A 24,825-nucleotide genomic window follows, 5' to 3' on the forward strand; every position below is an offset into this window, starting at 1 on the left:
ATAATTTCCGTTTTAAAGTTGCTATTGTCTGTTTATTAAATTTACAGTTATTCATATTAAAGAAACTTACATCTTTGTCATCTTTGTCCTGGAACAGAGAAAGCTGACCATCTAGAGTTTTTATTTGTTTTTCTCATCTGTGACCTTTACCCATACTGTTCTCTCTTGTTTTTTGTTTTGTTGTTTTTCCTCCTTTTACCCATCTCCCATGCTTGCAAACTCCTCATCTGTCATTTCTCAGCCTAACAACTATTTTCTCCAGTAATCTGTACTAGACTCTAAGACTAGATTTGATTACTCATCATCCTACTGCATAGTGTTTAACATTTCTTCCCAAAACTAGTATATCTCCTGTGTATGTAATGCATTCCATGAGAATCTGATAATGTTTGTCTTTATGCTGTATCCTAAGTAGCTAACCATATATCTGCCATATAGTAGATATTTAATATACATTTGTTGAATTAATACATCTATTGATTGATGAAATACTAATACAGAGGTCCAAGAAGTACGTAAGATAGGGAGAATCTCTTTTTTTTTTTTTTTTGAGTTGGAGTCTCACTCTGTTGCCCAGACTGGAGTGCAGTGGCCACTCCCGGCCACCACAGCCTCCACCTGCTGGGCTTCGGCGATCCTTCTGCCTCAGCCTTCCAAGTAGCTGGAACTACATGTGTGTGCTACCACGCCCGGCTGATTTTTTTATTTATTGTAGAGATGAGGTCTCGCTGCCCAGGTGGGTCTCGAACCCGCGGCCTCAGGCAATCCACTCACCTCAGCCTCCCAAAGGCGTGGGATTACAGGCTGAGAATCTCCATTAACTTAAGTATTTATTTATTTATTTATATTTTTTTTGAACTGGAGTTTCACTCTGTCGCCCAGAGTGGAGTGCAGTGACCGCTCCCGGCCACCGCAGCCTCGACCTGCTGGGCTCCGGCGATCCTTCTGCCTCAGCCTTCCAAGTAGCTGGAACTACAGGCGTGCGCTACCATACCCGGCTAATTTTTTTATTTATTGTAGAGATGAGGTCTCGCCAAGTTGCCCAGGTGGGTCTCGAACCCGCGGGCTCAGGCAATCCACTCACCTCAGCCTCCCAAGGCGCAGGATTACAGGCTGAGCCACCGAGCCCGGCTAACTTAAGTATTTATTGAGCATGAATGGGACAGCTTCTACTTTGCAAATAGATTATAACTTAGTGACTGATACAGTAATAACAATATGGTAGATACTGTGACTGGATATTACAGAGTATTGATAGCAAAAGGAAGTGGTGGCACAGGAATGTATGACAATTTGGAGAGGCTGTTTAACTACTTCTGGTCTCAATTTTTGTAACCTTAAAATGAGAAATGATGTAGAAATGAGATGTGTTAATATCTCCATTTGAGTGTAGAATCTACCCAATTGGGTAACATTCGTGAAATCATTACTTGAGCTTTTCTTGGGACCTATCAAGATTCTGTTTACATACTGGTAAATGGGACCCAAACCTCCCAAAGGCCTGCTCATGCTATTAGCCATAATTCTTAGTTTAGTTTACATGCTGGGGAAAGGGAGAGTGCTGTGCTACTGAATACCAGTACAACCTCTTTGTGAAAATTCCCAGAATTGCAGGCACTTACCTTTTTCTTAGAGGGCAGTGACACTGAGCTTTGTTAGGCGATTGTGTCACAGGGTGTCTGTCACCTCTGACCTTATCTGTTCAGGACAAAAAAGTCTCTTAGAGCTCAGGGATTTTTGGCTGAATAAAACTGTTTTGCTACCTGGAAGTCAGAAAAAATTGGTATGTTTGTGCTAGGACTCCAAGCTATTATGTCATCATTGATGGCATTCTGACTTATACTTAGTTCAAAGCCATTTACATCAGAAAAGAACATCTTTCTATACTAGCACAAAACTAATATTGCTATTTATTCTGCTTATTCAGGGAATGTGACAATATAATGTCACTCATTAAGTCCCTCTTCCAAATGTTGCGTCATAAGCTAAGATTGTGATTTCTGTTTACTTAGGGATAAAGACAGGAAATTCAGGATAATTGAATTCAGGTCACTGTAGATTATTACAATTGTTTGCCTGTTTTTAACATAGTAAGTTGCTGTGTCTCTAGAAATGCTTAGAAGGACAAGTGTCATTATAATAGAGTACTGGTTATCTGCATTTCCTGGTACATAGTAGCTGAAATGAGTTGGTAGAAGTCACTTCAGAATCACAGTGGTCTTTCTCTCAAGAGAATAAAGCTAACATGAAAAATATATTTTCATGTGGGAATTTCTTTTTACCTTTTTTTGGGTAAATTTGTGCATCTGTGATTTTTTAAATCATGACTCTTGAAGAAAATCAGTTGAAAAATCAGGAAATTGGGGAAAAGTATTATTGTTCTCCCATAAGAATCAAAACTGAACAAATCAGTATAGAAATGTTACTAGGTTGAAGGAATCCACCAACGTCAAGTGAACAGAAAGGATAGGAAACCCTGACTTGTGGACCTAACAGCAAAGGTTGACATTTGCAGTAAGCAGGACAGGAGTGCAGAAGAGGGAGCATCACAGTCTAATCAGTCAGTCTTGCTTGTTGCTGTTGCTCTGTTAATGTATTGTGGGTGTGTGTATTATTGACTGCTGCTAATGATTTAAATAAGTTTGTAAATAAAATAGATGCTAATAAGTCTATATGCAAAGCATATGAGTGGTGTTTCAAGAAATAACAAATTTTAGAAGGAAAGTTTATAAATAGGCAATTTCACTTGTGATTCTGTATAGTGCTGCTTACATGGTAAGAGATCCAAATGCTACGTTATTCGAAATAATGTCTAATAATGGTCACTGGAGTTTTCCAGTGTTGTAATATTTGCTGTAGACTCAGGTTTGTTTGTAAATACTACCGAGCTTAATATTTCTTGCATGTTTAAGGAATTTTTATCTATTATAATGAGTAAAGAGTATGAATTTTGGAAGTACAAGGATGACTTAGAATTTCAAGAATTCCAATTTTTCACTTTTATATCTCTTAAATCAATATGCTTGGAATTGGGAAACACTAACAAGATGTATAAAACTGGATTACAGCCCAAAGTGGAAAGGAAGATCTGGGACTCAATTTAACCAAACAAAATGGAGTTTTCTCCAGTATATTGTATTCACATTATTTCTTCTTGGGAGAGAGAATTCTGAAAATTTGTAGTATTTTGTAAATATTTGTGAGATGATAGAAGTTTTGAATATTAAATTGATTTTTTAAAGCTGGGATTTTCCTGGTATCATTTTTTTGGGAACACTTTGGGTCCACAAAAACATGTCAGTTTTAATTTTTGTATTGTTTAAGAACATAGTTTCTGATGCATTATTGAAAATAAGTAATATTAGGTAACTGAGGCAGAAAAGATTCATTGCAGTTAAAGATATTGTCTTAGTTTTTTTGTGTGTGTTGCTGTAACTGAATATCTGAGACTGGGTAATTTATAAAGAAAAGAGATTTATTTAGCTCATGATTCTGATGGCTGGAAAATCCAAGAGCATGGCACTGACCTCTGCTCAGCTTCTGGTGAGGGCCTTGTGCTTTATCACAGCTTGGTGGAGAAATAGATGAGGAGTGGGTGAGTATAAAGAGACATGCAGGGGAGACTGGGGTCTCTTACAACAACCTGCTCTCTCAAGAACTAATCCATTCCCATAATAGCAAGAACTCTCTCATTCCTACAAGCCAGCATTGATCTGTTCATGAGGGTGGTTCCCCAGTGATCCAAACAACTCCCACTAGGTCCCACTTTTCAACATTGCCACATTGAGAATCAGTTTCAGCATGAGTTTTGGTAGGGGCAAACCATAGCAGATAATGTATTTTGAGCAAATGTGAACCCTCAGTTACAAAGAAATATCACATCTGCTTGTTAAAATGGATCTTTTCTCAGGACTGAGTGGCTTCTGCTTATAATCCCAGCTATTTGAGAGGCCAAGGCAGGAGGATTGTTTGAGGCCAGGTGTTCAAGACTAGCCTGAGCAACATAGTGAGACCTTATCTCTAAACAAAAGAAAAAAATAGAATGAATCATTTCAGTCAGAAAATGTGTAAGGTAGCTGTTGGTCCAAGCTTGAATGTTTCTCATTGCAAGTTGAAGTTCTAAAACTAGAGATGAGCAAAATACAATCATAATTGCATACTATTATAAAATCTCATTTCTGAGATCGAATAGGGGTAAACTGAGCATATGACTACACAAATAATTTAAATCACAACCTTTTAGCTTATAACTGAGTGTATAAAGCATTCGTAAAGGCATATTTTTTTTGCCACATGGTAAAATATACATGGAAAAATCTACAAAAGTGTTTTGTATTTGGTATTAAAGAAAAGAAGATATTTTTTAAATAGGAGGAACATTTTTAATAACTAAGAAGGAGCAGTCTGTTAGGTGCCTGGCACACAGTAGACGCTGTTAATATAGTTGTAAGCAGTGTAGATATGGCCTCTGCCCTAATGGAGGTTACAACTTAGGGAGGCCCTAATTACAATACAGTACATAAAGTGGTACTGAGTAACAATTAACTGTACTTGAAACTAGATTAATGTTTCATTTGTTTCTTGTGTAGACTTCGACATGTAAGTTACAAATGTCACCATATATAGTACATTAGTTATATAATGTAAAGCAAACTAAATTATTAGACAGCAGGTCTGAGGTACACAAAAGAACTCATTTTACCTGCTATTATTTACTGAGTCATAATCTGTCATGAAGGCATGCTGAAACAATGTGCCAATCTTCATTTGTAGGGAGACCCATGCTTCAGTAGGTGATTTTCAAAGCAATCTACCATTAGTGCATCTCATCCCTGAATATATGCATGCAGCTCCACTTACCAGCAGTTGAAGCTTAATTTCCCTTGCCATAGATTGGACTGACCTGGGGACTTGCACCTACTAATGGATACCCTAGAAGTAACTGTCTGGCACTTCTGGGCTCAGGCCTTAAGACCTTTTACTTCCTCTGTCTTTGGAGCTAGCTGTCACGTAAAAGGTTCGACTACTCTACTGGAGAGAGAAGACCACCTGTGAGGCCTGAAGTCATCTTGCATGTTTCAACACCAACCCAATCTGAACATGCAACTACATGATTGAGTCCAAGAGAGATGAACAGACAAGCCACTTAGCTGAGTTCCAACCAACTCACAGAATCAGGAGGAATAGTAATTTACTATTTATTATTATAAAGGCACTAGGTTTTAGAGTGGTTTGTTACACAGCAGTGGATTTGCTGAAACACATGGTATAGGTATGGAAATCACACCTTCATTTTCTGTTGTGGTGTGCAGACTTATGTCCAAAAGTGAGCTGAACTGACTTGAGAAGTTTATGATTGCTCTATGTAAGAGAGTTTGGCAAAGTCACTTAATTTCCATAAGCAGTCATACCTCCAGATGTGCTTATTTGGCTTATGAAAATTTGTCTTTATAAAGCATTTTACTTAATACCCTAGCTTGAGCCTGCAAGGCATCTTAACATGTCAGTAAATTTTGATTTTGCTTGCCATGCTTACTGGTGAGCACTGCAAGATGAAAACAACTGTGTAGTCATCTTCATAGCTGTATAGATAGCATGTATTACAATATATTATCCTCTTGAAGTAGTCATAGTTTGCTAGGTTTTTTTTTTTCAATTATTTTATTTTAATATTTTAAAGATATGGGGTACAGTTCAGGATTAGTTATACAGGTGGACATTGTACAGGTAAATGGGCCTCCCTTTGGTCCCCACTTTGCCTGGTTTGAGATCAGGTACCCTCATTGACGTTGTGTCCCCACCTCAGCAGTATCCTGCTCCCCCAATCCCTTTCTTATAGTATTATGGTAAATGTTCAGGGTCCACTTATGAGTGGGAACATATGATACTCTGTTCTTTGTTTCTGTGATAGATCACTAAGTATTGTAGACTCTAAATCCATCCGAGTTGCTGTGAAGTCCATATGTTTATCCTTCTTTATGACTGTATAATATTCCATCATGTGTATGTACCACATTTTTTTATCCAGTTCAGTCTCAATGGCCAGCACGGTTGGTTCCATGTTTCTGCTGTTGTGAATAGTGTTGCAATAAACATGTGTGTCAGGTATCTTTTTTGTAGAATGATTTGAGTTCCTCTGGGTAAATTCCCAATAGGGAGATTGATATGGAAGTCAATTTCTTGTTCTTTTAGAAATTGCCACACTTTTGCATAGAAGTTGAACTAGTTTGCGTTCCTACCAGCAGTGTAGAAGTGTTCCCTTTTTTCCACATCCTTGCCAGCATCTAATGTTGTTTATTTTGTTAACGATGGCCATTCTTACTGGGATTAGGTGGTATCTCAGTGTGGTTTTGATTTGCATTTTCCTAATGATTAGTGAGGCTGAGCACTTTTTCATGTGTCTGTTGGCTGCCTGTATATCTTCTTTTGAGAAGTGTCTATTCATATCTTTTGCCCACTTTGTAATGGGGCTGTTTGTTTTTTTCCTTTTGGCATGTTTGAATTTCTTGTAGATCCTAGATGTTAGGCCTTGTTAGCTACACGGTTGAAAAATATCTTTTATGCCTAGGGGTTGGTCTTCTCATTTGATGTCTTGCAGGTGATCTCTGTATCTCTTGTGTTTGGATGGTCACGTCTCTGGTGAGATGGGAGAAGTTTTCTGGAATACTTGGTCAAAGGTGTTCTCTGTTTCCCTTTCTTCTTCTGTGATACCAATCAGGTCTAGGTTCGGCCTCTTGATACAGTCACATATCTCTTGAAGGCTTTGTTCTTTCTTTGTTTTCTTTCTATGTTTTTTACAGATCAGGTTAATTCCATGTTTTGGTCTTCAAGTTCTGAAATTCCTTCTTCTGCTTGATTAATTCTACTTTCCATGCTTGTCATCTTGTTATTTATTTCCTGGATAAAACTTTTTTATGGCCAAAATCTCTGTTACAAGTTCCTTTAGTGTTGTAGCTTGTCTTTCTTGACTCTTACTCACTCTTTCCATCCATCCCTTAATCTCTGTTGTATTCTGGGGCCATTTGTTGGTGATTTCCATTGTTTGGGGTCTGAAGCCTGATTTTTCAGGTGTTTTCTCCTTTTTACACTGTTGATATTTCCTCATTTGTGATCTCTTCTTTTTCTCTTTAGTTCCGTTATTCAGTAGGAGAGGCCTTCACTTCTGATATTTGCTCAGCTCTCTAGTCTTCCCTGATTAGGACTCTGAGTTTCTTCTATTTTGAAACAGGGCTGTGGCTGGGAAGCTTTTTTTCCTCTCTGACTCTTGTGATTTTGAGTTGAATAAGGTGGTGGAAGGGGAGCCTAGGATTCAGAAACTACTTGCAAATCACAGTGTTCACTGATTGTGGTATGGGTTCCCTGAGACCCGCTCCCCACTACCACTATATATGACAATGCAATGGGTATGTGTGTACACCCCCCCAAGTCCAAGTCCAAGATACAATAACAGCAATGAGGAGAATAGACAAAAGTATAATGAAATACGATGGACAAAAAAAAAAAAAACTGCAGAAAAACAAAAGCAGAAACCAAGTCCAAACACATTTACACACACAAGCCAAAATAAACTGGAGGAAAAAAAGAAACAGGAAAACTGAGCACACAAGCACTTAAGACAAAAAGAAAGAAGAAGAAAAAGAGAGAGAGAGAGAGAAAAGGAGTTCGGATCAAACCTTCACACATACATTCACACATACATTAAACTAGAAAAAGAGCAGAGCAAAACAAACAAAAAATTGAAAGATGAACACTCAATAATTCATACTTTAACAACAAACAAAAACCAAAAGAAGTAAGAAAGAAAAAAAAAGAAGAAAAAAAAGGTGAGGGAGAATGCAGACCGAGCCCTCACATACACAGTCATAAACAAAGGCAAAAGAAAAAACAATTAAAAAAAGATGAAACCTGCTCTCTTGGGGCAGATTCTATAATTGCTCCTCTCAGCTGCTCACAGGTAAGTCCCCCTGTTGCCTCCTGCAGAGCTGCAGCCTTATTCACGTCTCCCCAGTGTCTGCCTGAGGAAGGAGGAGGAGGAGGTGGATGGGGCTTTAGTCCTCCTCTCCCACTCTCATATGGTCAGGGGGGAATCCCCTCCTGTGGGAAGGTACAGGATTGTCTCTTCCCCAGGTACTGGGAGGAGAGCACCGCAGCCGTGTGGGTCTGATGTTCAGAGGATTGGCAGGGAGGAGGAGGTTGGGTCAGCCCCAGACTCACCACTGATCTCTTTGGAGGGCTTCCTTGTCCTTTTCTAGTTACAACCTTTGTCCCACGGCTGGCTCAGGGTAGGGGGTGGGCACCTGAGACTCTGCACTCATCCTGTCCCTCTGCAGTTTGTGCTTTTGGGATATTCCCTCTGCATCACGATCACCCTCTGAGTAGTTAATCTTCAGGTCACAGAGATCAGGTCTGTCGCTCTGTGGTATGAAGCCGGAGCAATTTCCTGCCCAGTTTTTGAGATGATGGCAGGGTGCCTGTATCGTCTTCTCTAGTGGGGCTATGTCTCTGGGTACCTTCACTGTGCTCCCTCCACAGCTCTTGCTGCCAGTATCCAGCCAGGCACAGTGGTGGTGAGGCAGTCACTCCTGACAGCTTCTTCCCAGGAAGGATTTTGCTGATTTTTAAAAAATGCTAGGCATCTGCGCTCTGGGACGTGCCAGGGTCCAAGCAGAGCAGCTGCAGCACGAGCCGCTTCACCAGAGAGCCGTGGGCATTTGCTCCCAAGTTTGACTCAGCCGCTCACATCCCCACTTACAGACACGTGTGCAAAATTTTCCATACATTCAATCTAACTGGGACTCACATAATCCGACTGACTCCACTGCGCCACCATCTTCCTTCCTTCCTCAAGTTTGCTAGTTTATAGCAGTTATATTCTGGGGTGTCATATTCCCTAATATGTTTTTATGGACTTCTTTGCTTTTATTGTTGTGTGTGTGTGTGTGTGTGTGTGTGGTATGTATGTGTTTAAATCAAGGATGATTTACATTACATATATCATACAGTCATTACATTACATAGTCAGATATGTTTTTTCTGTGACCATGATCTTAGACATAAGGCACAGGAGTGTCCCAAAATGATTTAATGAGAGATGATCAATAGAGTCATCAATGAAAGGAAATTGTCTCGATATGTTATATCATTGCTCACATTAACTATTACATTAATTGTGGCCATTTTAATGGGACTTGGTACTGTTTTAGCGTAACTCAGTATCAGTTGGGGGACTTAGGAACTGGCTGAAATGCGTGGAAACTTTATATTAACTGAGAAGAGTTTCTCCTTGAAGGAATTCATCCTATTGTAGCAGGAAGGGACAGTGTGCTTTTTCAGGCTGTTGTCCTCAGTGGTGCTGGTCTTCTTGGTCTAGTCCTCTCACAGTTCCAAGATGGCCCCTGCCTGTTCAGATACCACACACAGACCATTTGTTGTGGCTAGAATCAGAAAATAATAATTTCTTCTCCTATTCCATGGATGAAGTACATTCACATTGCCATGCACCATCACCACCTTTCATCTCTCGAACTCTTTTAATCTTGCAAAAGTGAAACTCTACCCAGCAGATTGTAACTCCCCATTTCTCTCACTCCCCAGCTCCTAAGAATTTGACTATTATAGCTGCCTCATGCAAGTGGAATCATAAAGGATTTGTGTTTTTGTGGCTTGCTTATTTCACTTAGCATGATGTCCTCAAGGTTCATCCATCTTGTGGCATGTGTCAGAATTTCTTTTTAAGGCTGAATAATGTTCCATCATACGTATATACCATGTTTTGTTCATTCATCCATCCATCCATGGATGTTTGGGCTGTCCCCACCCTTTAGCTATCACTGCTGTGAGCATGGGCATACACATATCTCTTTGAGACTGTTTTCAATTAATTTGTGCATATTGTCAAGAGTGGAATTACTGGATCATCTGATAATTCATTTTTACTTTTGGAGGGAACACCATACTGTTTTTCCATAGTGGCTACATTGTTTCACATTGCTGCCACAGTGCACAAGGGTTCCAGTTTCTCTCCTCCTTGCTAGCACTTGTTATTTTCTGAGATTGTTTTTATTTTTTTTAAATAATAACTATTCTAATGAGTGTGGGGTGGTTTTTGTCTCTTCTTAAGATTAGGGAAACCCTTACTGAGAAACCACCTGGTGGACTTCACACATTTCATTTGTAAGAGTTGTGCCTCTTATTTGTGTGTAAGCCAATCACTGGCAAAGGATTAGAATTAACTAAGGACAAGTGTGATTGGTAATGGGAGGAGCTGCTTTCTTGAGCCTGTGGTACAGCAGAATATGAACATCGGAGCAATTATTTTTCATTCTGCTTAAAAGCCAGCCTTTTTAAAAACTGAGGAGTTAGTTTATGCATATAAATATATATATATATTTATGTATCTCATATATATATATATATATAGAGAGAGAGAGAGAGAGAGAGAGAGAGAGAGAGAGATGGAGTCTCACTCTGTCACCCAGGCTGGAGTGCAGTAGCACGCTCAAGGTCACCTCAGCGTCAACCAGCTGGGCTTTGGGGATCCTTCAGCCTCAGCCTCCCAAGTAGCTGAACTACAGGCATGTGCTACCACACCCAGCTAATTTTTTATTTTATTTATTGTAGATACTCGGTCTCACCAAGCTGCCCGGGCTCGTCTCGAACCCCTGGACCCAGGCAGACCACTCACCTCGGCTTCCCCTTCCCAAAGTGCTGGGTTTACAGGCTGAGCCACCGAGCCTGGCCGTATCATGTTTTTATAACTGAGCTTTTGCTTTAAATATATTTTGGTCTTTATGTTTTTGTAACTTGAATTATTGTGAAAGAAAGAAACCTTTATTAAAAATGAGTCCTTTCAACTTGTATAAGCGGAGAGTGCTGATAATGAGTCTGGAGGTTTGAAAACGAGTATGGAGGCGGCAGAGCTTCCTCCTGGCTGCGGGCACTATATGGATTAGGGGCTCGCAGATGACCCCGGCAGCTGAGCTCTCCCGCTTGCACCCTGTGGCATGGTCACAGGGCCCTGCTGCCACCCGCGCAGTGTTGCCTGGCAGAGCGCTGGTGTCTGCTCCAGCCGCCCTTGGCCTGCCCCTGCCTGGGGCCAGCCCGCAGAGCCTCCCAGACCAGCCAGCGGCAGGACAGGGCGCTGTGGCGCTGGGCGGCCTGTGGGGCCCGGCGAGCGTAGCCAACCTATGTGAAAGCCTGTGGGCAATCCCAATTGTGCTGACGTTGACGAGAATTGGCTTGGCCCCTGTTCTGGGCTATTTGATTATTGAAGAAGATTTTAATACTGCTCTAGAGTTTTCGCTTTAGCTGCACTGATTTGTTCCATTCACTTATATGATAATTTTAAGAGATGTAATGTTGATTGCTGCTGTTTTTTATGTCAGATATCGAACTCTTCCAACACCGCGATCACTTGCTCTATTTCAATCCTCACTATGCCACCTCTAGGTTAAAACCAACATTCATCAGAATAAACACAGCAGTCCAGTTAATCTTGGTGGCGACTGTTTTGGCAGCGCCAGTTTTCAGTTATGCTGTGGTATTTTACCCCTTTTACCAGAGCTGCATCAGCCTACAGTTATTATTATGGTCAGAAAACCATTCATTCAGGTGATAAAAGGCTGATGAAAGTTATCTGTCACCATTAGCAAGAAAGTAGTCTTCATTATTGGTGCAGGGCTGTGGACATCTATGGGAGTTTCCCTCTTTTGGTGTTTAGCTTGAAAAAGGACTTGTCAGAACAAACCATGTCATTCATTTATTTATTTATTGTTATTTATTTATTTATTAATTTATTTCCTATAATTTCACCTTTGGCTTATTATTCCGTTTAAAATTATTTAGTTAATTACACATCTTGAAATTGTATATATAGATGTTTTCCTCTCTTTACCTTTTCCTTGTCTCCTTTTCTGTTTATGCTGTAAAATAGCTATTTACTTCTGTCACCATCAAAGTAGTGTGATACACCTAGCAAGATGCTTTTTTTCCACTGCTCAACACAATTTTTGAACTCATCAATTTTGATGACTTTTAGTGCTTCTGCCGTTTTTTGTTTTACCTCTTTCACATTGGCAAAATATTTCCTTTTGAGGACTTTTTTCATCCAGGGAAACAAAAAGGTCATTCAGGGTGAGATTGAATGCATAGGGAGGGCAGGGCATGGGGGTCATGCTGTTTTTGTTCAAAAGCTGCTGAACACTCAGCATAACGTGGGCAGGTACTTTATCATCCTAGAAGAACCGGTCACCTGTTTGCCACAACTCAGGATGTTTCTTCTGCAAATCATGATGCAACCTTCTCAAAACTTTCAGATAAAAACTTTGAGAGGTGGAGGCGAGAGGATTACCTGAGCCCAGGGGCCTCGACACCAGCCTGGGCAACTGGGCGAGACCTCGTCATTACAATAAATAAAAATAAATAAAACATTAACCAGGCGAGGTAGCGTGTGCCTGTAGTTCTGGCTGCTTGGAAGGCTGAGGCAGAAGGATTGCTGGAGCCAGCAGGTCGATGCTGGGGTGGCCATGAGTGTGCCACTGCATTCCAGCCTGGGCGACAGAATGAGACTCTGACTCAAAAAAACCAAAACACAAAAAAACTTGGTTGACTGTTTGATCCAGAGCAACAAATTCTGAGTGTACTATAAGGGTCTTACCCTCTAAAAGATAGTTTTTGGTTTGGGGGGGGTTTGTTTTGTTTTTTGTGTGTGTGTGTCCCACCTCATATTTCTAAACTATTTGATTACATTTGAAAATGAAAATTGGAGTATATGGAAATATCGTTAGGCATAATTGAAAAAATTTATTTTCCATGTTCTTTCTCAGAGTGCTGCTAAAAGGCGATTTTGTGATGTGAGGAAGGTGTTTTGACAGAATTTTTTGTCCAGACTTGTATGTAGGCCAGAGTAGACAGAGTGACTTTAGGCAGTTTGTTTGGTATCTTGGCATGGTCAGATATCAGATAGTTGAAATGTCAGAAAAGAAACAAAAGACTGATTCATCTATGATTAATCGTTCGTTTACTGAATGCCTCAGCTTGACTGATTATACAGTACTCCTGAAATTCTGCAGGACTTTGCTCAAAAGAAAGTACTTGGCTTTACTTTATAAAAGCAACTACAAAAAAATTGGAGTTAACAGTATTGCATCTGCAAAATGATGCACTACTGAAACCCATAAGCTTCCAAGCTTTTCAAAGTTTCCTGACCACACAAATTAGTAAATGTTATTTTACAACAATCCTGGAGCCTGAGGTGATGCATATGGGTACACATGGGAGTAACTTTGCTACTGCTGGGCTGAAAGGAATACAAATGATCTCATCGGTTACAGCACAGAACAGAATCCTGAATCTTTTGATTCAGCATGTTTTCTTGATGTTCAATATCCAGTATATTAGACGTAGTCAGTTAAAAAAAAATTACCAGAGAATTTTAGTAGAAGGATTTTTTATTTTTGATGCCTCCTAGAGACAGTGGGAGGTAAAGAAGTTCTTGGAGTCATCATAAATTCTTGTTTCTAAAATTATCACATGTGGAATCAGAGTCATAGGCATTCTTTAAGGGTTATCTGTTCTAACCTTCTCATTACAGATGAGAAAATTGAAACTTAAGATGGTTAATTTGCCTAGCATTTGCATTAACTCACACTTTAATTTTAGTAACATTGAGGGGTGTTTTAACTTAATAATTGAAATTAATGTCAAAGGCATTGTTTATCATATTTGTGATAAATTTTATAGAACTTTTAGTTTTGGAGTATCCTAAAATGCTTACCATATTAATTAAAGATAAATGTTAACTTGGGAATAAAAGTATATTTAGTCATGTTCTGTATATTTTCCATCTTTTTCCTTATTATTCTCTTCACAGTGAAATAGAAAGCTTGGTATGGAGCATGATTCCTAACCTTTGAAAAACATAATCTGTGGAGCTTTTGAAAAATACTAATGTCTGAGCTCTACCCTGATCTACTGAAGAAGAAAGTTCACTTCCCTCCTTTCTGTAGTTTATTCTATGGCAGTATCTTATATATCCTTAAACTTTCCTGCCTCCAAGCTCTGTGCCGTCTCTTGCATCTGAGATGTCTTCCACTTACCCCTACATGTGGAACTTGGAGCTTCCAAGGACCAAGCTCCTGCACCAATTCTTCCAGGAAGTCATTCTCACCTCTACTTTCTCTACTCCCTCCAAAGCTGGAGGTAATTTATTTGCTTCTTGGAACTCTTCTCATTTTTTAAGTGCTTTATCTGTAGCTTTCCTCAGCCTCTAGTTGTTTGTAGATGTATGTGATTAGTCAATATTTATGACAGACCTACGCCGCAAAACATCATGCTAGATGCCCAGGAAAAAGGAAAATGGTTAGATATGGTCACTACTTGTCTATCCTTGAGCATACTGTGTCTTATCTATCACTGTCCCGAGTGTCTAGCAAATTAATTGGTGAATGGTAGGTGCTCTATCGGATTTTTTTAATACCCATTGCATGTGAAAGGCAGACATCTGTCTGTATGGGTAACACTGGGAAGTGAAAGAAAGGACTGCGTACTGAGAACAGGTAGTTCTAACTGAAACTTTGGGCTTAGGAAAAATTTTAAAGTTCCATTTCAGTAGTAGTCTATATATTCTGTGAATTCTTGTGTCACCTACCTGCCTGTAAGATTTTTTTTAAAACTAAACTTGTTGAAGTGTGGTATATTACAGTAAAGTGCTCCAAATCTTAAGTGTGCCACTTGATACATTTTCACAACGTGGTCACACATTTGCAGCCAACACTAGAAAAAGAAACATGACCAGCACCCTACAAGTCTCTCATGCCCCCTTGAGTTCTAACCCTCTAAGGAAAACCACTGCTCTGACTTCTAACATTAGACTAGTTTTGTCTATTTCTATACTTTACATAAATGGAAGTACTTAACAGATTTTATTTTGTGACTGACTTGTTTCACTCAACATTGTCTTTGTGAGATTTATCCATGTGACTGTGTAGCAATAGAAGTGCATTCTTACTGCTGAGTATGGTATTCTATTTAATGAATATACTGTATTTTATATGTGTATTCTATTGGGAATGGTCTGTTTCTAGGTTTTGACTAATATCGTGCAACTGTGAACATTCTTTTACATGTCTCCAGTGAACATATGTATGCATTTCTGATGGGTGTAGAACTAGGTGTGAATTGCCATATCACTGGGTATGTGTATATTTAGACTTAATTCATACTGCCCCTAATTTTTTTTAAACAGTGGTTGTACTAATTTACACTCCTACTAGTAGTGTGTGAGAGCTCGCTTTGCTTCATATCCTAATAGATGTGTAGGGAGTGGTGGTGCACTTCGGTTTTAATTTGCATTTCTGTTGATTGGCAATGTTGAACACCTTCTCCTATATGTATTTGAAAAGTGTCTGTACAACTCTTTTACGTGTTATATATTGGATTGTCTGTCTTAGTTATTGACTTTCTTTATACATTTTGGATAGGAGTCCTTTGTTGGATAAATGCTTTAAACACACCTTCTTCTACTCATTGCTTGCCTTTTCATTCTCTTAATAATATCTTTTGATGAGGAGAAATTCCTAATTTTGATGTAGTATATCCAGTTTATCCATTTTTTTCATTTATGATCAATACTTTTGTGCCTTTGTCAAGAAATTGTTGCCTACCTTATATGGCCATGGAAATGTGTTCCTAGGAAGTTAACAGTTTTACCTTTTATAATTCAGTAAGCTATCTGAAACTGATTTTTGCATATGGTGTGAACCAGGGCACAAGACTCCGCCCCCCCCATGAATCAGTACTTGTATCTTCGTAAGACCACTGCCAAGCACATATCAGTTTAATAGCTTATTTCAGTTAAATTATTTCTGTTATTGTATTTGTATGATAATAAAATGTTCCAGCTTCCCCTTTGTTAGACATAGCATTGATTTTATTCAGTGAGTGAAGTACTAATTTAACTTTTGATTTCTCCCTATAGAATGATATTGACCAATCTGTTCTACAGTGAATGCTTGATTTAGGGGTGTGCAAATAAGTCACCTTTGCTCTTATAGATTTCTCCCAAATAACTTTGAAAAAACCTAACACTGCAAGAACCTCTTTAATTACAACAGAATGATATGTGTGTGGAAATGCAGTCAGGAGAATTGTCTAAAACACAATGAAGAGCTGTGTATATGAATACTTGTGTGATATCAAACTTATTTGCCAGTCACATCACATTTTTGTCATTGTGAATGATGTATATACTTGTTTAATTATACAAAAGTTTTAAATTTTTATGTAGCACTGTCTATTCTTTTTCTTTATGGTTTCTGGCTTCTGTTGCATTAAAAAAATTTTTTTATTATAAAGATGTGGGGTACAATTCAGGGTTAGGTATACAAACATTGATTATGCAGGTACCCTTGTTGATAAGGTATGCCCCTCTCTCTCCTAGCAGTTTCCCTCAAATGACAATTCCACTTCCCTCTCCTGACAGTTTCCCACTATTGCCAGTTCCTTTCTTATAGTATTATAATTGTTCAAGGTTCACTTATGAGTGAGAACATATGGTACTCTGTTCTTTGTGTCTGTGATAGATCACTGAGCATGATCTACTCCAAATCCCTCCAAGTTGCTGCGAAGTCCATATGTTTGTGTTTCTTTTTGGCTGCATAATATTCCATTGTGTATAGTATCACATTTTTTTTCTCCAGTTCAGTTTCAGCGGGCAACATGGTTGGTTCCATGTTTTTGCTACTATGAATAGAGCTGCAACAGACATGTGTGCAGGTGTCTTTTTTGTAGAATGATTTGAGTTCCTCCAGGTATATTCCCAATAGGGGAGTTGCTGGGTCATATGGAAGGTCAATTTCTAGTTCTTTCAGAAATCACCACGCTGTCTTCCAAAGAGGTTGCATTCCCCCCAGCATTGTAGAAGAAGCGTTCCTTTTTCTCCGCATTCTCGCCAGCATCTGTTGTTGTTTGTTTTATTAATGATGGCCATTCTTACTGGGGTTAGGTGGTATCTCAGTGTGGTTTTGATTTGCATTTCTCTGATGATGAGTGAGGCTGAGCACTTTTTCATGTGTCTGTTGGCTGCCTGTATATCTTCTTTTGAGAAGTGTCTATTCATGTCTTTTTCCCACTTTTTAATGGGACTGTTTGTTTTTTTCCTTTTGGCGCGTTTGAGTTCCTTATAGATCCTAGATGTTAGGCCTTTGTCAGATATCCAGTTGGCAAATATTTTTTCCCATTTTGTGGGCTGTCTCCCTGCTCTCTTGGTGGTTTCCTTTTGCTTTGCCAGAAGCTCCTTAGTTTGATGAGGTCCCACTTGTCTATCTTATTTCTTAAATACGAATTGGTTGCCAGTTCCAATTTCCACAAGGGAGCCTCCTGTGTTTTCTAAGATACTTATAGTTTGAGGTTTTATGTTTGGCCTTTGATCCATTTAGAGTTAATTTTTGTGTATGGTGATAAGGTAGGGGTCCTGTTTCAGTCTTCTGCATGTGGTCAGCCAGTTTTCCCAGCACCATTTACTGAATAGATTCTCCTCTCCCCAGTGGTTGTTGTTGAAGGCTTTTGTCAAAGATGAGTGTTTGAGGAATCAAGGCCTTGCTTCCGGAATCTCTATCCTGTTCCATTGGTCTATGTGCCTGTTCTTGTACCAATACTAGGCTGTTCTGATTACTGTAGCCTTATAGTAAAGTTTGAAGTCTGGAAGTGTGATACCTCTTGCTTTGTTTCTTTTGCTAAGGATTGTTTTGGCTATTCGTGGTCGTTTCCGTATAAATTTCTGTATTGTCATTTCCAGGTCTAAGAAGAATGATGTTGGTAACTTAATGGGTATTGCGTTGAATCTGTAGATTGCCTTTGGTAGGATGGACATTTTTATAATGTTGATTCTTCGTATCCATGAGCATAGAATTCCATTTGTTTGTGACTTCGGTTTCTTTGAGCAGTGTTTTGTAGTTGTCATTGTAAAGGTTTTTCACTTTGGTTAGGAAGATGCTGAGGTATTTCTCTTTTTTTATGGCTATTGTGAATGGAACTGTGCTTTTAATTTGGGTCTCTGTCTGCTTGTTGTTGGTGTATAGGAATACAACTGTGTTTTGCATGTTTATTTTGTACCATGAGACTCTGCCAAAGTCCTTTATCAGTGCAAGCAAGTTTTGGACAGATTCTCTTGGGTTTTCAAGGTATAGGTTCATATCATCAACAAAGAGGAATAACTTGACTTTCTCTTTTCCTATTTGGATATCCCTGATTTCCTTTTCTTATCCAGTTGCCCGAGCTAGGACTTCCAATACAATATTGAATAAAAGGGGTGAGAGTGGGCAGCCTTGTCTTGTTCCAGTTTTCAGAGGAAATGTTTCCAGATTTTGTCCATTTAGCAATATGTTAGCTGTGGGTTTGTCATAGATGGCACTTACTATTTTGAGGTTTGTTCCTTGTATACCTAGGTGCTTGAGGGTTTTTATCAAGAAGGGATGGCTGAATTTTATCAAAAGCTTTTTCTGCATCTAATGAGATTTTCTTGTTTTTACATCTTTTGATGTATTTAATTACATTTATGGTCTTGCGAATGTTGAACCAGTCCTGCCTTCTGAGGGTAAAGCCTACTTGGTCATGTTGAATGATTTTTGAGATGTGTTTTTAGGTCCAGTTTGCTAGAATCTTGTTGAGAATTTTTGCATCTATGTTCATAAGGATATTGGCCTCTAGTTCTCTCTTTTTTGTTGGCTCTTTACCCGGTTTGGGTATCAGTGTGATATTAGCTTCATAAAATGATTTGGGGAGAACTCCATGTTTCTCAATTGCCTGTAATACTTTCAGAAGGATTGGTATTAGCTCTTTTTGTACATTTTGTAGAATTCTGCTGGAAAGCCATCTGGTCCAGGGCTTCTTTGTGTGTGTGTGGGTAGTTTTCTTATGACAGAGTCAATTTCCTGGGTTGTTATTGGTCTATTTAATGTCTCAATGTCTTCTTGTTTCAATCTTGGGAGGTTGTTTGAATCAGAAAGTCCTCCATTTCATTTAGGTTATCAAGTTTGTTGCCATACAGGTGTACATAGTAATCTCTGATAATCTTTTGTATTTCTTGAGGTTCAGTTGTGATCTGATCTTTTGTATTTCTGATTGTGTTTGTTTTTTTCCTCTCTTTTTTTGGTCATTCTGGCTAGTGGTCCATCAATCTTGGTAATTCTTTCAAAGAACCAGCTTTTTGTTTTATTGATATTTTCTATGATTTTTTTTTGTCTTCTATTTCCCGTATTTGGGCTCTTATTTTGGTGATTTGAATTCTTCTGCTAAAGTTGGGGTTTTGGTGGTCTTCTCTTTCCTGTTCCCTTAGTTGATTTGTTAGGCTCTCCACTTGTGCTCTTTCCATTTTCTTGATGTGAGCTCAGAGAGATATAAATTCCCCTCTTAGAACAGATTTCATGGCATCCCAGAGGTTTTGGTAAGATGTTTCTTCATTTTCATTTGTTTCCAGGAATCTTTTAATTTCTTCTTTGATTTCAGTGTTGACCCAGTAGTTGGTCAGCATCATGCTGTTTAGTGTCCATGTCCTTGTGGGCTTTGGGGAAATGTTGTTGTCTTTGATATTTATTTTATTCCACTGTGGTCTGAGAATGTGCATGGCAAGAATTCAACCTTATGGAATTTGTTTATGCTTAATTTATGGCCAAGGATGTGATTGGAGTACGTTCCATGTGGTGATGAGTAGAATGTATTTTCTGTGGTTGTTTGATGGAATAATCTGTAGGTATCTATTAAGTCCATTTGGCTGAGTGTCAAGTTTAGGTTCTGGATCTCCTTGTTGATTTTTTGCTTCGATGATCTGTTTGGATTTGTCAGTGAGGTATTCAAGTCACCTGCTATAGTAGTGTTAGAGCGAATATCTTTTTTTTAGTTTCTTTAGTAGTTACTTTATAAATGCTGGTGCTCCTGTGTTGGGTGCATATATGTTTAGGATGGATATTTCTTGTTGATGGATTGAACTGTTTATTATTATGTAGTGTCTTTTTGCATCTTTTAAAATTTTTTTTAGCTTAAAGGTTGTTTTGTCTGATATTAAGATCGCAACTCCTGCCTTCTTTTGTTATCCATTTGACTGGAAACTCGTTTTCCATCCTTTAACTTTGAGTGTGTGCGTCCCTTGTGGTGAGATGAGTCTCCTGGATGCAGCAAATAATTGGGTCATGGTTTCTTACCCAGTTTGCCATTCTGTGTCTTTTCAGTGTTACGTTAGTCCATTCACATTCAGGCTGATTATTGAAATGTGATTGTTTCTCCCTGTCATGAGGGTCTCATAACGTTTTTTCTTTGCTTGTTTTCTTTTGGCTTTGGGGTTAATGCATGTGTGTGTTTTCAAGTTTCTTGTTGCACTGTTTTCTCTGTTGATTCTATGCTCTGCTGTTCTCTTGGGAAGTGTGTGGTCATTATTTTTCTTTCTTCTGTGCTTAATATCTTTTTAAGTGTCTCCTGTAGAGCTGATCTGGAAGCTGCATAATCTCTTAGGGATTGGAGGTCTCGGAAGGATTTTAATTCTCCATCACTGATGAAGCTGAGCTTGACTGGATAGGAAGTTCTTGGTTGAAATTGTTTTTCTTTGAGGACTTTGAATATAGGGTGCCATTCCCTTCTTGCTTGTAACGTTTCTTGCTTGTAATGTTTCTTGCTGTAGTAGTCTATTGCTATTCTGATTGGTTTTCCCTGATAGGTAACCTGACCTTTCTCTCTTGCCGCCTTTAGGATTTTTTCTTTTCTGCCTACTTTGTGTAGGTGAATTACTATGTGTCTAGGGGTTGGTCTTCTCATTTGATGTCGTGGGGGTTCTCTGTTCTCTTGTGCTTGTGTTGCATTTTTTAAAAAGACCTTCTCTACTCTACATATTAAAACAATGATATCTCAATTTATTGATTTGGAAGTTTCCAGTATATTGTTGGGTGATAAAAACAAACTACATTAGCATTGTTCTGTGATGCCATGTATATAAAATAGCATGTGTTTGTGTGTGTGTGTAATGATGTGTGCTGAAATGTTAACAGTGCCTTCAAATGAGTATTATTTTTATTGTTTTTTTAAAAGCTGTTTTCAGCTTTAAACAAGGAGCAGAAACCAAGAATATAGTCTGTACTAAGAGAATGGTATTAATTAATTAATCATATCATTTATTCTGTTATGTACTTCATTCTACTTTTAAGTGATTGTGTGGTTTTTTTTTTTTTACCTTTTAATTTTTTATTTTAAAGACATAAGGTACATTACAGGGTTGGATATTCAAATATTCATTGTGCAGGAACCCTTTCTGATGAGGTATGCCCTCCCCCACTCCCCAGGTGGGTTCCCACTGCTGCCAATCCTGCTTCCCCACCTCCCTCCTGGCAGTTTCCCACTCTGCCAGTCCTTATAGTATTAAGATAATTGTTCAGGGTCTGCTTATGAGTTCTTTGTTTCTGTGAAAGATCACTCAGTATTAGAGACTCTAAGTCCATCCAGGTTGCTGTGAAGTTAATGACTTTGTTCTTTATGGCTGTGTAATATTCCATTGTGTAAATGTACCACATTTTTTAAATCCAGTCCTCCTTTGATGGGCAGCACAGTTGGTTCCATTTTCTTGCTACTGTGAATAATGCTGCAATAAACATATGTGTGCAGGTATGTTTTTTATAGAGTGATTTGAGTTCTTCTGGTTATATTCCCAGGAGGGTGATTGCGGTGTCGTATGGAAGGTTGATTTTTAGATCTTTTAGGAATCATCACACTGTTTTCCACAGAGGCTGTACTAGTTTACAATCCCACCAACAGTGTAGAAGTGTTCCCTTTTTGCCGCATCCTCTCCAGCATCTGTTGCTTTTTATGTTATTGATGATAGCCATCCTGACTAGAGTTAGGTGGTATCTCAGTGTAGTTTTAATTTGCATTTCTTTGATGAGTAGTGAAGCTGAGCATTTTTTCTTGTATCTATTGGCTGCTCATATGTCTTCTTTTGAGAAGTGTCCATTCATATCTTCTGCCCACTTTGTAATGGGGCTGTTTGTTTTTTTCTTTTTAGCACATTTGAGTTCCTTGTAGATCCTAGATGTTAGGCCTTTGTCAGACATACAGTTGGCAAATATTTCTTCCCAGTTTGTAAGCTGTCTCCCCGCCCTTTGATGGTTTCTTTGGCTTTACAGAAACTTGTCAGTTTGATGATGTCCCACTTGTTTGTATCTCTTATGGCACAGGCACTTGGGGTTTTGATCAGGAATTGGTTGCCAGTTCCAATTTCCATAAGGGCGTCTCCTGCATTTTTTAAGGTTCTTATAGTCTGAGGTTTTACATTTAGGTCTTCTGGAATCTCTATCCTGTTCCACTGGTCTGTATGTCCTTGTACCAATAGCAGGCTGTTTTGATTATTGTAGCTTTAAAATATGGTTTAAAGTCTGGGAGTGTGATACCTCCTGCTTTTTTTTTTTTTTGCTGAGGATTGTTTTAGTGATTCGTGGTTATTTATGTTTCCATGTGAATTTCTGTATTGTTTCCAGGTTTGAGAAGAATGCTGCTGGTAATTTAATAGGTATTGCATTAAATCTGTAGATTGCCTTGGGTAGGGTGGACATCTTAACAATGCTGATTCTTCCAATTCATGAGCATGGAATATTTTTCCACTTGTTTGTGTCATCTTTGATTTCTTTGAGCAGAGTTTTGTAGTTTTCATTGTAAAGCTCTTTCACGTCTCTGGTTAGGAAGATGCCAAGGTATTTGATCTTTTTTCTCACTATTGTGAATGGTGTTGGGCTTTTTATTTGGTTCTCTGCCTGTTTGTTGTTGGTGTTCAGAAATGCGACTTTTTTTTTTTTTTTTTTTTTTTGAGTTGGAGTCTCACTCTGTCCCCCAGACTGGAGTGCAGTGGCCGTTCCCGGCCACCGCAGCCTCGACCTGCTGGGCTCTGGCGATCCTTCTGCCTCAGCCTTCCAAGTAACTGGAATTACAGGCGCGCGCTACCACGCCCAGCTGATTTTTTGATTTATTGTAGAGATGAGGTCTCGTTGCCCAGGTGGTCTCGAACCCACAGGCTCAGGCAATCTACTCACCTCAGCCTCCCAAAGGCGCGGGATTACAAGCTGAGCCACCGAGCCCGGCTGCGACTGTCTTTTGCACATTGATTTTATACCCTGAGAATTTACCAAAGTCCTTTATCAATGCAAGGAGGTTTTTGACAGCTTCTCTTGGGGTTTGGAGTTATAGAATCATGTTGTCTGCAAAAAGGAATAATCTGACTTCCTCTTTTTCTCTTGGGATACCCCTGATCTCCTTCTCTTGTCTGATTGCTCTAGCTAGGACTTCCAAGACTGTGTTGAAAAGGAGGGATAAGAGTGGGCATCCTTGTCTTGTTCTGGTTTTCAGGGGAGATGGTTCCAATTTCTGACTGTTTAGCAGTATGCTGGCTGTGGGTTTCTCATAGATGGCTCTTACTATTTTGAGTTCTGTTCCATCTATACCTAGATGTTCGAGGGTTTTTATCAAGAAGGGGTCCTGTATTTTATCAAAAACTTTTTCCGCATCTAATGATATAGTCATGTGGTTTTTGTTTTTACATCTGCTGATGTATTTAATTACATTTATGGTCTTAGAATGTTGCACCAGCCCTGGATCCTGGGGATGAAGCCTACTTGGTTGTGGTGGATGCTTTTTGAGATGTGTTGTTGAATCTGATTGGCTAGGATCTTGTTGAGATTTTTAGCATCTATGTTCATCAAGGGTATTGGCCTGTAGCTCTCTTTCTTTGTTGAGTCTTTATCTGGTTTGCGTACCAATGCAGTTAGCTTTGTAAAATGATTTGGGAACCTTTCATCTTTCTCAATTGCCTGGAATACTTTCAATAAGGTTGGTATCAGTTCCTTCTTGTATGTTTTGCCGAATTCTTCTGGAAAGCCATCTGGTTCAGGGTTTTGTTTTGTTTTGTTTTGTTTTTGTAGGCAGTTTTCTTATGACAGAGTCAATTTCCTGAATTGTTATTGGTCTATTTAGGGTCTCGATTTCTTCTTGTTTCAACCTGGGGAGGTTGTGTGATGTCAGAAAGTCCTCTATTTCCTTTAGGTTTTCGAGTTTGTTTCCTTAAGTGTACACAGTAATCTCTGATAATCTTCTGTATTTTTTCAGGATTAGTTGTGACTTGATCTTTTGCATTTCTGATTGTGTTTATTTGGGCTTTTTCTGTCTTTTTCTTAATCAGTCAGAGGTAGGGGACCATCAATCTTGTTTATCCTTTCAAAGAACCAGCTTTTTGTTTTGTTGATTTTTTGATACTATCTTTTTGTCTTCTCTGTCCCTAATTGGGCTTTTATTTTGCTAATCTGGATTCTTCTGCTGAAGTTAGGGTTTTGGTGGTCTTGCTTTCCCAGCTCCCTTAGGTGATTTGTTAGGATCTTAACTTGTGATCTTTCCATTTTCTTCATGTATGTTTGTAGAGATATGAGTTACCCTCTTAATACGGATTCCATGCCATCCCAGAGGTTTTGGTACAATGTTTCCTCAGTTTCATTTGTTTCCAGCTAACTTTTAATCTGTTTTGATTTCCACATTGACCCAGGAGTTGCTTAGTATCGTGTGTTTAGTGTCTATGTCTTTGTGGGTTTTGGGGGAACTTTGTTGGTGCTGATATTTATTTTTATTCCACTGTGGTCTGAAAAGGTGCATGGCAGGATTTCAATCTTGTGAAATTTGCTTATGCTTGATTTATGACCGAGGATGTGGTCGATCTTAGAGTACGTTCCATGTGGTGATGAGTAGAATGTATATTCGATTCCGTGGTTGTTGGACCGAGTGTTCTGTAGGTATCAGTTAAATCCATTTGGT

At 38.9% G+C, this 24,825-nt stretch overlaps 1 protein-coding gene and 1 pseudogene across 1 annotated transcript in view; both read left to right on the top strand.

Moving 5' to 3' along the window:
• Nucleotides 1-24,825, top strand: part of ATE1 (arginyltransferase 1) — a 168,769-nt gene that overhangs the window by 104,188 nt on the left and 39,756 nt on the right. The gene's annotated exons all lie outside the window — the stretch shown is intronic.
• On the top strand, nucleotides 1,219-11,648 carry LOC110594611 (annotated as a pseudogene).

Source organism: Carlito syrichta, unplaced genomic scaffold (assembly GCF_000164805.1).
Source record: "Carlito syrichta isolate Samal-C Ts95f unplaced genomic scaffold, Tarsius_syrichta-2.0.1 Scaffold316482, whole genome shotgun sequence".
NCBI classification, from domain to species: domain Eukaryota; kingdom Metazoa; phylum Chordata; class Mammalia; order Primates; family Tarsiidae; genus Carlito; species Carlito syrichta.